We start from the raw sequence: 15106 nt of genomic DNA, 5'->3' as shown, positions 1-15106 counted from the left end.
ATATAACACAAACAACTCGACCAATTGTCTTAAAATACAAAGTACTGTAATAGTATTAATTATTGAGGTATATTTACACTTCATACGATAAATAAAAAAATAATACATTTTAAAAAGTATAATGAAATATGTAGGTACTTTGATCTAATTTATCATTCTGTTTCTATGATTCATCGTACTTATAAAGTTCAAGTAGGTACCTACAATACGAAGTGAAACACGGCAGCAAGTAAATACAATTTTAGTATTAACCGATCATTGACGCGTGATAACTATATATTATAAATGTTTAATATATTATATAAGTAATATTTAATAATAATAATAATATTATGTCGTTGTGATGTATCTATTTAGAGTTAAATGCGTAATCCGTCTATTACAATCCACGCCGTACAATATAAATATTAAATTGAACATAATATTTATAGTTACTCGATCGACGGAAGAAGAGATGTTTTGTTTCAGATAAAATAAAAATCTGGTCCGAGTTTGGAGTTTCAATATAATATATGTATAATAGGTATAATACTACATTGCATAGCCGACACACGCGCGGTATCCGGTCACGGTACGGTGCCACCATACTTCTATAATAATATCCAAGTAATTTTTGACGTACATCCTGCCATATAATATATGATGCACTCGAGTATGTGTGAGAATGTGTGTGTGTGTGTGTGTGTGTGTGTGTGTGTATGTGTGTGTGTGCGCATGTGTGCGCGTGTGTTTTCTGTGGCTGTGTCTGCGTTTGTGTGTGCGTGCGACTATGTGAGAGTATATATGCTCGCGCGCTCGTGTGTGTATAAGCGCATATTTATACGACTCCAAAACTCGGCATGTCCCCGATATATATAAAGTCCCCTTTTTTATACTTTACGAGGACCAATGTAGTTCTCAATGGCATGCACATTTAAAAGGAGGGTGGTCCGAGGGTATATTATCTATATGACTATATATCTACTGCGACCGGAGCACATCCGAAAACACCGAAAAAATGTGGCATTATATGTGTATAATACCAACATTATACATACACTACAGACGATATAATATAGAATATATATCTTAAAATATTATTACATAACTAAAAAATTACAAATACAAATTTCCGAATGAAAACGTTGATAAAATGTACAGCTATAGAGATGTATAGAATATATCTAAACGGAGAATATTATCGTGTATAATGTACTATAAATCCAGAGAAAGAGAAAGAGGGGGGTCCCACACATTATTTTTAATATAATATATGTATAAATAATATAAATAATTATAACGTTAGTCGAATAAAATGTTCGCTCAGCTCGTCGAGAAAACGTCATACTACACGTTTATTATTATTATTGAAACCGTTCGAAAACATAACTTATTGTAACAGGTTTTCGAAAAAATTTTGTTGAGTAAGCATGGTTGCAATTTTTAAAAAGTTTTTGAATTTCAAAATGATCAATGTTTTATATAATATGTTATGTATTTTCAACGTGTGCGCCTACATCTATTAGTCTATTACGATAATAATTAATTAAAAAAACTTCGATTCATTTATATGATTTTATTTCAAAACCTATTTATTCATTATTTGTTAAAAAATTTTCGATTTTACTTGGAGCATATTTATTATTTATTAATACTGGTTTTATTTGAACAAAACTTGTATTATTGTCATTTACATAATACTATAGTTAGTATATAGTAACAAAATTGAAATGTATAGATTAATTTATTGTAAATAATTTAATATGAACTAATATCTAGTAGATAATGTTAAAAAAAAATAATGAAAAATAAAAAAAGTTACCTAGTAGTTACACAATATCACTGCAGCAGCAAATAGTCTTGCTTTCAAACAGTTAATTTCAAACAAATAAAATATGTAAATACTTTTCAATTTAATAATATTTTGCATTTTTTTACTTGTTTTGTTGTATATACTATATATATACGTATATGTATTATTATATATCTAAATTATTTTCATCAGTTTCATATTTCTAATACTTCTAATGTTCTATATTATTACTCGAATATTATATTTAGGTTGAAGTATATTCAGTATTCGTAGATTGACATTTACACCCTATATGGGCAAAACAATCCTCGGAACCCATATCCCTACTTTGAGTATCTATATAACCTTAAATATATAACAACGTAGCTACACATTTAATTAATGTAAATAAGCGTATTATATATACAAGCATACGACTATTATAATGAATAATTAATATTTATTGTTTTTCAGCTTGGTTCTTAAATTGCAATAAACATAATAATGCACTCATTATCATAATTCATTTAAGTATTAAACACAATTATTATTATAATTATTATTCCAATGGTAAGAAATATGAACATTGTTTTTAAAACAGGCAGCATTATTTTATTATAATAGTATAACACATCTACCTTTATGCCTATAGTCAAATAATCACAATAACTAAAATCAGTTTCCAGTTACAAATAACAATAATAACATTAAAAATTAATACCTAGTGAATGGTAAGTCACTAGCCTTAGGGCCGACTCATATGACAACGACTCATCATAGTAGATTCCTTTACATCGAAATTATACTTGTTGGCCATTGTCGGCACCCAATGTGAGATTATACTTTTGTGATTTATACTTTATATTTGTTATTATTTTTATAAATAATAAATATCTAATATTTTAATTTTCAGAGGACGCTCTACTACGGTTACACACACATTTGGTTATGTCTTCTTTTGTACATATAATATACAAAATATTAGCAATATATTTCCAATACAGTTACATTATTTTAAACATTATAGTATGTATGAGTTAGATCTGTTAGGTATTAAACGACATTATCCTATTATTAAAGACGATGATAATATATCCGTGATCACTCGTCGAATTTAAAAAAAAATTCTTTTTAAGCTATATGTAAATTTTTCCAAATTAATATGTTATATTTATGTACTTATAATTCACTTTAAAATTAAAATATAAAAAGCCGACAAGAGAGCACGGTCAATAGGTACCGCCATAGTTGAGTTTAATACTGGGTAAATTTAGTCTTAGCTAATATTAAAAAGAAATAAAACTATTTTGGAAATGCGATTTGCAAATTTAGTGTTGTATGTAAAAACAGAGATAACTAATGTGTGCAGCGTCTTCTTAATGAGTGTATTTTAATATTTTTATATAGACTAACAATTAACTACTTAAGACTTGGGTAAGATTCGTTACCAATACTACCTATTAGATACTTAAAAAAAAAAAATTCTATAGGTATTTTCAAAAAGGTTATTATTATATAATTTATTTGAAAAAGTAAAATTCTTAATTAGGTAAAATATTTGTGTATAATATTGCTTATTATAAAATAAATATACTTACACAACTTTTAGCTTTATATTTACCCACATAATAGTAGACTTGTATCATACTGGCGTATACCTAATAGTTATTGCTGCAGTGGTCACTGGTCAGTAATGTTTACGACGATATAGTATATCCTCTACTGAATGGTAATATTTTAATGTGTTCATTATACTTTTTTTACTTTATTATCTACTTTTACAGTTAATTTAGTATTTATATACATAATAATATAATGCATGGAATCGAGTGTAATAATGAATCGAAATAATTCTAAATTATAATCCATTGAAACATTTGTTATAATATATAATAATTATCTTTAAAAATTTTAAATTAGAATAGCCAATATTGAATGTAGTCAAACTAAAAGTTACACATCGAAAATATAATAATATTATATACAATAAATAGAATTAAATAAAATTATTTATCATATGAGTCTATGGTGCAGTATAATGGTGTATGAACTAAATGAAAAAATGATTAACGATTCCGTCATAAAAAAAAAGGAAATGTTAACCATTTAAATGAAACTGTTGTAATCATTATCAGAGGTCAAATGTTCGTGACTCTGTGTGTGGATATGAATGGTATAATCATCCGAATACCGATAGAGATAAAAATTGATCTTAGTCCCATTATATAGACATAACAATAATCATTTTTATTTTTCTCTATTTAATTATTATTAATTTTTTTTTTTTTTTAATGAGTAAGCAACTTATTTATTTGTATAATATTATAATACTATACTATCAGTTTTCGAAATGTACAATCTTCATCATTAATAAAATTACCAGTTTGTATACAATTTAATATTATTTATATTTTACAATTCCTATTACATACATATTTATTATATGAACATATTATTTAAAATAATTATTCACTGAATTATAAATGCATAATAATATAATACGTATAAACTATAAATACTTAAATATTTGTTTAATTTCCAATAAACAGCAATTTTCGTTTAAAAATTTTGATTAATTATTTTATTTATTTCGGGTAAAAATAACAATCAAAATAGATAATAGTTGAGTCGAATGATTTTTGATGAGTGATAATCTTAATGCAGGTAAAACTTAAAATTTTGAATGAGCAGTTTTATAAAAAGTAATTACTTATCCTTAAATGTTCTAAGTTCTATGATTATGTTATGACTTGGATGCAATATTAGAAATTAATAGAATCGAGGTTTAGTGCACGTTATTGAATCATAATAGCTCTAAAATAAATCAAATAAGTTTTGAAATATGTCTTTAAAAATGTGATGTGTATAGTGTTGTCCCATGTAAATATATATGTTATATTATATATTATCATTGAGTATATATTATACAACTAATTTTGTCGCATTCGTTCACCACAGTAATCTTTTAAAATAAATATATATTATTTTAAGTCAACAATTTTCGTATAAGTAATAAACTTATGCCAACTACCCAACAGGGAAGTGATTTAATTAAATAAAATGAAATTTATCACTTGATATGGCACCATGAGTTGTGTTCCTTTTGACCTTTTCTTATAGTTTAGTTGACTTTTAATTAGTAATAAATAATATATATATATAGGTATTATAATAGCTTCGGAGACTTTTAAAGCTATAATACAGAGCTGCTTCTTCTTTAGTTTTTTCTTGTGATTTTCAATTCATGACTTATTTTACAATCATGTTAGACGTTAGACCTTATTACATGATCTAGCTTAGTAAGTATATAATAAATATATATATATATTATGCGATGTGTTATGTATTTTTCAACAATAATTTAGATTATCCATCTATCTTTTGTATTAAAAATATAAAATCATATTGACATTTAAATTTATGTATTTAAATTAATATTAACTCATTTCAGAGTACTTAGCTTTAGGTAATAGGTATAATAGCTGTTACTCTTAATTAAACTCGTGCTTGTTAATTTCAATAATATAAGTACTTATACATAGGTAAATAATAATTGTATATATATTTTTATTTGCTTAATACTATGTATTTCTTTTTTAAGTGATAAGCGACTAACATTATACAATGCTGTTTTACTCACGGCTGCAATGATATATTTAAGTAGTTAAATATTTTATCTCGAAAATTATTAACGAAAATAGCGGATTACGCAAAGTTGTTCAACTGGTGTTCGTGTACCTATTATAGTATAAATGTATAATTATAGATAGATTAGGTACATAGAAATAAAGATATAGTTAAAACGTAAAATGTAAATGAAAAGTAATAAATACAAATTATTTTAATGAATTGAATTTTTTTTTAACTCATAGAATTATGTTCTTTGTAGTTTGTACATTGATTAAAAACATTGACGATAACATATGCTTTTTATCGGTAATAATGTTATTTTATGTTATGTACCTATATATATATATATATATAATATGTATTAACAAACATAATTATAAAAACGGCTGTTCAATTCCCATAAGTATGTTATCTATCCCTTCTCTCAATTAGTTTTAATTGGTTTTATAACTAAGTAAGTAATGTTTCCTAACAGATTCAACATTCATCGTATTGTTTTATTAAATTACTATATGTATTTTATACATAAAGTTAGCAAGTAAGCTTATGAAATAAGTAGAAAATTAATTTAATTTAAACTAATATTATACTAAATATACTAATGGAAAAATTATAAAATAAGATATTAAGTAGATGTATACTAATACTATACAATGTTGTATTAAAATATATAGGTTGTAAATATGCGACTAAACATAAATGTATTGAATTATTTCTATGAATTTTTTTATTGAAAATATAAAAAAACAACGTAACACCTACATAATCATTATTCATTACTTATATGGTTATTATATATACCTATATCTATAATCTGTATTATTATTAGAACCATATTTAATTTATTCAAGAAACAATTTTACAGCTTGAAAAAACTTGAGGTGCAAATCTTTGTTTCACTTAAGGGGCCGGTGTGCTCACCAAAATTTGTTTTCTTTGTCTATCTCTCACATAATATAGGAACAAATATATTTCGTATTTTTAATAGGTTTTACGAATCTGGTTCAGTTTAGTGCAAAGGCATCTATCATATATTTTATAAAGACAAATATTTCCTGTGCATTGACCAGATAGATTTTTATATATATAAGCACGTTTTAATTTAAATTAATTTTGATTATTTTTAACCATTAATAACTTATTCAAAAATGTAAATATTAAAAATCTATCCGGTCAATGCACAGGAAATATTCTTCTTTATAAAATATATAATAAATGCCTTTGTCCTAATCGGCCTAAACTGAACCAGAGAGTCGTAATTGTAAAAATACGGAATATTTTTGTTCCTATATTATAATGTGGGAGATAAACAGAAAAAACAAATATTGATGTAGCGGCCTCTTAAATATATTTAATTATTAATTAACATTTAAATATTAATAAGTCATGACACTTTTTCTGCCAGTCAAATATTTCAAATTCCTCTAAAGTTTATAGATTATAAACCAATTGTTTAAAAATAACATAAGTATTTCCTATTTATTATTTAATGTTAATATACTGCCTTATTTTTGTGCTGATATTGCATTCAACAATGTACGTCAAAATAACTTAATAATAATTTTAATTTTATTTGTTAACTCGTAGTTATATTTCAATTATACTTTTGCTTTTTTAGATGTTAAATTAATATTAAATAGGTAAGAAGTACCTATATAAGTAATTATATAATCAATAGGCAATAACTATTAACCAAATGCTTTCTTAATCTAATTCAAAATTTAGAAATGAAATGATTTGAATTGTTCAAAGATATTAATTAAAATGAATAATTGATTGTAGATACAAATAAAAAATATGTTTTGGGGGACATTATTTGTAAAATTGAACAAAATAAGTAAACTAAAACTATACATACATAGGGTAGGGATTTAACATTTTTTTTTTACCTCAACCATTTCATTCAGATACCTACTGAAAAATTAGCTTAAGTGACTGAGTAAGATTTTGACAAAATGTATGAATTGGGTTTGGTATTTTATGCATTAAAAATTCCTAAGAGGATGTCAGAGGTTACTTTTTTTTTTTCTCTGATCCACGCACAACTTAGCAAACTTGAGTTCAATAAACTAATCTTGTGTTGTTAGGTTTAATATTATATTAAATTGACCTATTAACAAACTTAAAGATAAGAAAATTATCTATGTTTTTGCATAACCTAACCTTTTTATAATATTTAAATTTTTATGCTGATTATGAGTATGTAAAATATTACAATTTAAAAATGCTCATATATCTCAGAAAAATTGAAATATTGTAAAACGAAAACATGTAAACACCGATAATATCATTAACTTAATGTTTTATAATAAGTCAATTATTAAAGTTAACAACACAATATTATATTATATTATATTGGTTCTGGTGAACGCAAATTGTCTATATTATGCATTGGTATTTAGAGAGAGAAAGAAAATAGTGCGCTGATATCTGATAAAAAAAAAAAAAATCAAAAATATTAAAAAGTATCTTAACTTCCGAAATAATATAATAAAAAAAGAGTGTTACTTTTAAAAACATAACTTGGGCACAAAAATTACATAAGTTAATACATTGAACTGATTTGTTGGTAAACTACTAATTGTATTAGTTATCTATTCCTATTGCACATTTTCGTTTTTAGGATCATGTTATTTGTTTTGTTATAGATACCTACGTAAGTAGTTGGTACCTAACGGCTAACTGTCCTAATTCGTAAGTACCTAGGCCAATGGTTTTCAAATGATAACAAATTTAAATGTACTATGAAATTATTGAAAATATATTCATAAATATTTTCCACAGTTATTACAAATTATTAAAGAAAATGGAAAATTATCATATTATCTATCATAACAGTACTTACCATAATCAAATCGTATGTGTTTTTATGTTTAGTGGTCAGTCTGTTTTAATTTTTATATTAACTGGATATTAACAATTAATTGAAATATAGTTCATATATTTTATAAAAAAATTTTCAATAATGATTGTACTTATGTTATTGATTTGATTTCGATCATCTCAACTGAGATTACCAATTAAAATGTTAATTAACCTACAGTAGATACATTACCTAGTTTAAAGGAATATGTTAATAGTTGTATATTCGTTTAACGTACTGCTATGATATATTCTGAAATATACAAAACTTTATTCATACTTAGGAACCGTGGACATAATTTCAATTTTCAATTATAAATTACATATTATATGCACGATTACACTATGTCTAGAGCATGGGCGCAACTAGGGGGGAGTTTTAGCACTCCCAATATCAAAACTAGCACTCCTAAATTTTCTATACTGTTTTTTTACAATGTTTGTAAAATTTTTGTTTTGATAATTAATAATTTACGAGCATTGACCAGTAAAATTGATATTTTATCAAAGTATTATAAATGGATACTTCAAATACGTTTATTATTGTAGACTGTAAGGCCTACAGTATACACAAATACGTAGAATCAGAATTTTTTTTTAAGAGGACGTAGTACCCGCATGTGTTGTCTCCGTATTAAACACGTACGACATGGAAAATTTTCGTTCACCAGTTTCAGTATTGTACTGTTAGTTTTTATATTATAGTGAATTTATCTATTATAAAATTTAAAGGTAAGATTATTATCCTGAGCCATACGTAGCTTTTTAATGATATTATTATTTTTAAGTAAGTTATGATCTTTTTGAAACTGTACATTTTAAAATGATCATAACTGTTAGATCCTTGCAGTTAACAATTGCCTGTGAAAGATCGTTTTCTGTAATGCGAAGAGTGAAAAATTAGCTTCTAACAAGCATGCAACAAAATAGTTTTAAAAATCTAGCTTCAATATGTATTGAAAGAGAAATTACCAATAACAAAAATACTGATAACATTTTTTTAATTTTAAGATTTTAAATGTACTCTAGTTATTTAGTCTGCATATAATAGTTAAACTGTTAAACTGGGAAAAACTGAAAGTGCTTTTTTCGATTGGATTTTTGTATGAACTCGCGATTATATGCGTATGTAACATTTGTCGGGTCAGCTAGTTGTAGATAAAAACATTTTTGTACGGCCAATAATCTTGAAAATGTAATCCAAGGCTCATAATAAGTTTTGTTATTGGCAAAATTAAAAAAAATATTTTTCTAAAGTTTAAAATACAACGGATTTATTGGAAAATAACGATTTCTTATAAACATTTTTTATTATTTTGTTATAATTCGAAAACGAATAACCGTAGTTATTTAAACTGTTTATCAAATTTAATGTTTATATTTGAAATTTTCTTATACATGGTATAAAGGCCTTTCTATACTAAATAGTAAATACGTCAGCGTCCATTGGGATGACGTACTATATTCCTATATCACCGTAGGTACTTTTTTTTAAATTTAACGTATTAAATACGAATCCACACACTGGATGTCTGGTACGACGCGTCAAAAATTGGAGACGTCTATACGATGACGCGCGTTTACGTACGATATAAAATTGCTATCAGTTAAATGCGTCGACGCATTCAAATCGAATCATTTATCGTTATTTTAAAATAGTTTTATCTCCGTTTTCAGAGTTTCAGACCACGTTTGATTCATAGAACGTACCCAAAGTCTAGTTTTTTTATTTTATATTTTTCTTTCTTCTTTTTAATAATAATAATGCCAATATCCGTTCAGATCGTGTACATAACATCATAGTTATATTTATCACACAGATTTACTAATAAAAACTTAATAAACAAACGAAACTCGTCCTATTCAAAAGTATGATTAATACTAATTTATCAATAGGTAACTGGTTAGGCAGTATACAACTGAAATCAACTCCCAAGTTAAAGATAAATAGGTTATTGGTCATATCGAAATAATTGTAATTTATAACTAACTTTTATCTAACGGATAACTAATAAACATATTCAGTGTGAGACACTGAGTACATTGCATTGTATATTTTTACATAATACGAGTATAGGTACGTCATCGTATCGGACGCTAACGTAGGTACTACCTATCTAAATAGGTATACTATTATACTAATATAATAGTATTTATAATGTGGGAAGACCTTAATTTTATAATGTTCATAATAATTTAACTATTTTTGAGCCAAAATATCTTGTATTCAGAAAAACAAAATAAAGAAAAATTAAATATTAAATATGTTTTAATATTTAAATAAGTTTAAATCCTGACATAATTACAACAAAATGAAATTTATTATTTTAATTTAAAAATTCATAAAATATTTAATTTTCATAGCTAAGGCTTGAACATTTAAAACGAATCAGAATCACCTTAATTAAGTACCTACCTAGTTCATTCTGAAACCAAAAATTCTTAAAATATATTATTATTAGGTATGTTTTTTTTTTATAAACGTATTATTTTCAAATTTGAATGAAATTTTATAATTTAACGATGAATAACTATATTAGTCATTTTGCTATAATTCAAAAACAAATATTCGTAAGGACTTATAACTTATGTGTATATTATGAAATTCACTTAACACAATATTTTCAAAATATATAGATTAATAAATTTTAAGATATTACCTATTTATACCATAAACCTATTTACACATTTTTTGTTGGTAAGATTGACTCAAAAGTTAATGAAAATAATAAAATATAATATATTATTATAATAATTAAATTAATTAAATATTTATAAAATAGTAAATGCAATGTTTTCAAGAACCCTACCGTAATATTAATAGTAAAATTAATTAATTTAATAGCAATATCAAAAACCATTTATCATGGAATATTGGAATTTACTTATTACTTAACCGTGATATAGATAGACAGATAGTCTCTGCTCGAAATCGTTTTTCATATTATACAATGGTTTATTATTGAATTAAAATTTAACACATCCGAACATAATAGCAATGACCACTTCGACATTTATAGTACAGCAGAGTGTAACTACTCTCCCACATTTTTTTAAAAATTTTTAAGAGCAATATTTATATAATTTATAAAAAATGCAAAATTCATTGAATATAGAAAATTTAATATGAAATAATAGATTATTATAATAATACAAATATTCCCGGTTTGGAGTGAAAAACACGCTGTTGTACTTGTACAGGGATATAAGATAATATTATGATTTATGATATTTGTACAAAACGTATTTTATCGATTCTCTCTGCTCGCGATCAAGGTGGCTTCCTTAATATTCATAATATATAGGTAATAATATGTACTTAGTACTATATATATTATATAGGTATTATACTTTTATTTAAATATCTACCAAGTAATCAGTAATGCAGCAGTTGTGCACTCACCTGACACTGTTATAAAATATGATGGTTATTTATTGATTTATTATTGTACCGATGAGATGTATCCGTAAAACGCATCGTCGTATGAAAACTATTTTTCTTACACTTTATGTATCTATGCGCTTTAAAAATCAATAAAAATGTGTCAAATAAGATCAATATAATTTATATACAAGATAATAATTTATTATAATGTATAATTTATACTTCTGACTTCTGTATAGTTTATAGTGATTAAAATATTGTTACCGTTTTCCAATTATTAGACTAACGAATAAATTTACGACTATAATGAATAGTGATTACAGCACTACAACAGTAAACGATTTAAAATATTTAAATGATGGCCGAGCCACTGAACAGTATACATCAACAGTATCTACTCGTGTTTTAAATTTGAACTTAATTCTTTTAAAAAAACAATGAAGTCGAAATTTGTATTTTTTTGGCAAATTTAGTAATACGTATAATTTACCGAAACATAATAAAATACTATAATAATAATATAGGTAAATATAATTACATAAATTATTCTTAGAAAATGGAAATTAATGCTAGTATACTATCGTAGTAGTATTAGGTATATACATTATTAAACCCTTCTGCTTCTCTCGGATTTGTCTTTTATGCACAATGATTTGTCGTTGGTTTCAAATCTAAAACACCCCTTATGTCGATCTAAAATTTAATTAAATAGTGAATCTATTCAATAAAAATTTTAACTTTAAACCTACTATACAGCAAAAGAAAATTCTTCGATTTTAATTTGAAAGCGAAAACTTAAATTCTACGTTATAGTCAGTTATACTCACATAATAAAAAGTCGACAAATATATTTATTGGAAAATTCATATTATTATGATTTATGGTGAATTTAAATTTCATCATACTTACTATAACTAAGAACAATTAAATTAATTTAGTATTAGAATACATTTTCCAACTGAATTTTATAAAAAAATACATTCATGGGGGAATAGTAAAGCTTTTAATTTAAATTTATCCAATATAAAATAAAAATATAAAATTGGCCTTTTCTATAAAACAAGCATTATATATTCCAGCTAAAAGTTTAAAAACTAATTAAAGTTATATTACGGGTTTTGTAAAAAAAAAAAATAGGAACCCAGATACCTATTTTATACTCATACCGTCAATCAGGGTGACTTGGAACGATTTTGACCTTTTAACTACTGTAATACATTCATTATTGATAATTAGGTTCTGTAAAAAATCATGCAGTGTCGCACACCTCCAAGGAATAGATTAAGTAAAAAAAAAATAAAGTTTTTGAGTAAATTAAGATAAAAAAAAAATAAAAAGTGCTTGTTCCAAGTCACCTGGGGTGTTGGGTGACTTGGAACATACATTTTTTCAAATGCAGATTGCATTTAATGATTTGTGGAAGGTCACTTGGAACTCTACAATTATTTTTAAAAAAAAAAAAGTGTTTAAAACCATATTTTTATTAATTTAAAAACAATTTAACATTTTTTTAAAACTGTTTATTACAAAATAATACTTTTTCTTATAAGTTGCAGTCTTTGCTCACAAAATAAATTTAACAAACATATTAATAAAATTAAACTTTATATACAACAAAAAATAAAACAGTTTAAACTGACTTGTAAAACAATAGATACAACATAAGTATTTCTTTTTTGAACCTTAAAATTTAATATTTATAACAAAAAACAATATAACAATAACCAAAAACCATATTTTTATTAATTTAAAAACAATTTAACATTTTTTTAAAACTGTTTATTACAAAATAATACTTTTTCTTATAAGTTGCAGTCTTTGCTCACAAAATAAATTTAACAAACATATTAATAAAATTAAACTTTATATACAACAAAAAATAAAACAGTTTAAACTGACTTGTAAAACAATAGATACAACATAAGTATTTCTTTTTTGAACCTTACAATTTAATATTTATAACAAAAAACAATTTAACAATAGGTAACCAAAAATTAATGTTATTGATTTTAAAACTTAACAATTTAAATTTTTACAGTAGATAAGGAACTAATTTTTATTCAAACTGATAGTTGCCTCTTCTTTCTTTTATGACCTTTAATTTTTTTATAACTTGGTCTTTTCCAACATATGCTTCATCTATTATGAAAGGAAAAGAAAAACATCCTCTCATACTTTGGCTCTTTCTAAGGAACCGGCACAGTAAATTATCCTCCTCTATTTCAGTAATTTGTCCTACATATTCTTCAAAGTTGCCTCTTACAGTTTCAAATTTTACCTTAACAAAATCATCAATTATTAGGTTATTAAGATCAATCTCTTAACTTCTTCCCTATCAAAAGGGTAACCCCAATCAGATGCAAATAATATTGTTTCTACAATATTACCTTCTTCAGTGGAAGTTAAAGCTGTTTGGCCACCGTGGGGATTAAGATTTAGTTGGTTTTTTTTTCCTACTTAAAGTGCTTATTGGTATTCCATACTTATCAGAAGCCTGTCGGTAAGTCAATCTATAATTTCGGATTTCGTTCAATGCATTATCTAAAGTTTCTTCAGAAAAATTTCGGTAAGTACGACTGCCGGGTGTTCGTTTATAATAGTTCGGCATGTTCCAAGTCACCCAATTATTTTTTACGGAAAATAAAACCAACCCTGAAAAATGTAAATAATATTATTTCCTAATTCTACTTAACAATTAACACTAATAACACATTAGGAATTCACTAAAAAATAACAATACCTTGAATTTTGAAGCTGAAATACCACTTTTGCAGCTCTTAATTAAGGAGTTGAAAATTTGGATTTTTTTTATTAAATTATGGTTGAATCACATGGCTTATTGATAAGAGATAACACATTTTCGATGATAATGAAACGTTTACAAAACGTTCCGAAAAATATTGCTGTGGAGGCAGAATTTTATTTCCCTTATCTAGTATAAAATTAAACGCTGTTATCAAAAAAAAACACAATTGTTCCAAGTCACCTCCCAGTTACAAGTCACCCGGTTTGACGGTATATTATAATATATTTTTTATTAACCATGTATTTATTAGTAAAAAAAATATTAGAAAATATACTTTCGATGTCGCATTATACCAATAGAAAATAGTAGTTTGTGCATATTTTAAGATAATAATAACATATTACAATTTATTGAACATTTTATAAAAAATAATATTTTGAATAATTAGTATATTTTTTCAAAATAAAATTTGAATTGCCTATATCAAACCCCTTAAATAGTGAATAAATGACCTCCTTTTTAATTAGATTTTTTTTAAGTATTCACCAAATTATATTATAATTAATCTTTAATCTTAAGTACCATATAAATATAAAATACCTATAGAAAAAAACTTATCATTTTGTAATACTATTTATTGAAATTTACTATAAATATAAATCGATATTAATTAATAGATATACACCGCGATCTTTTTCAATCTACAGCATAT

At 24.7% G+C, this 15106-nt stretch overlaps 1 long non-coding RNA gene across 1 annotated transcript; it reads right to left on the bottom strand.

The window, feature by feature from the left end:
- Positions 1 to 13363: 13363 nt before the first annotated feature.
- Positions 13364 to 14477, bottom strand: LOC132926286 (uncharacterized). The gene is made up of 3 exons (XR_009661401.1): positions 14389 to 14477; positions 14132 to 14300; positions 13364 to 13926 (listed from the first exon to the last, which is right to left on the bottom strand). It is a non-coding gene; the product is annotated as an uncharacterized LOC132926286 (long non-coding RNA).
- Between the last annotated feature and the right edge of the window lie 629 nt (positions 14478 to 15106).

This window comes from Rhopalosiphum padi, chromosome 3 (assembly GCF_020882245.1).
Source record: "Rhopalosiphum padi isolate XX-2018 chromosome 3, ASM2088224v1, whole genome shotgun sequence".
NCBI classification, from domain to species: Eukaryota; Metazoa; Arthropoda; class Insecta; order Hemiptera; family Aphididae; genus Rhopalosiphum; species Rhopalosiphum padi.
This window is presented reverse-complemented; position numbering and strand designations above follow the sequence as displayed.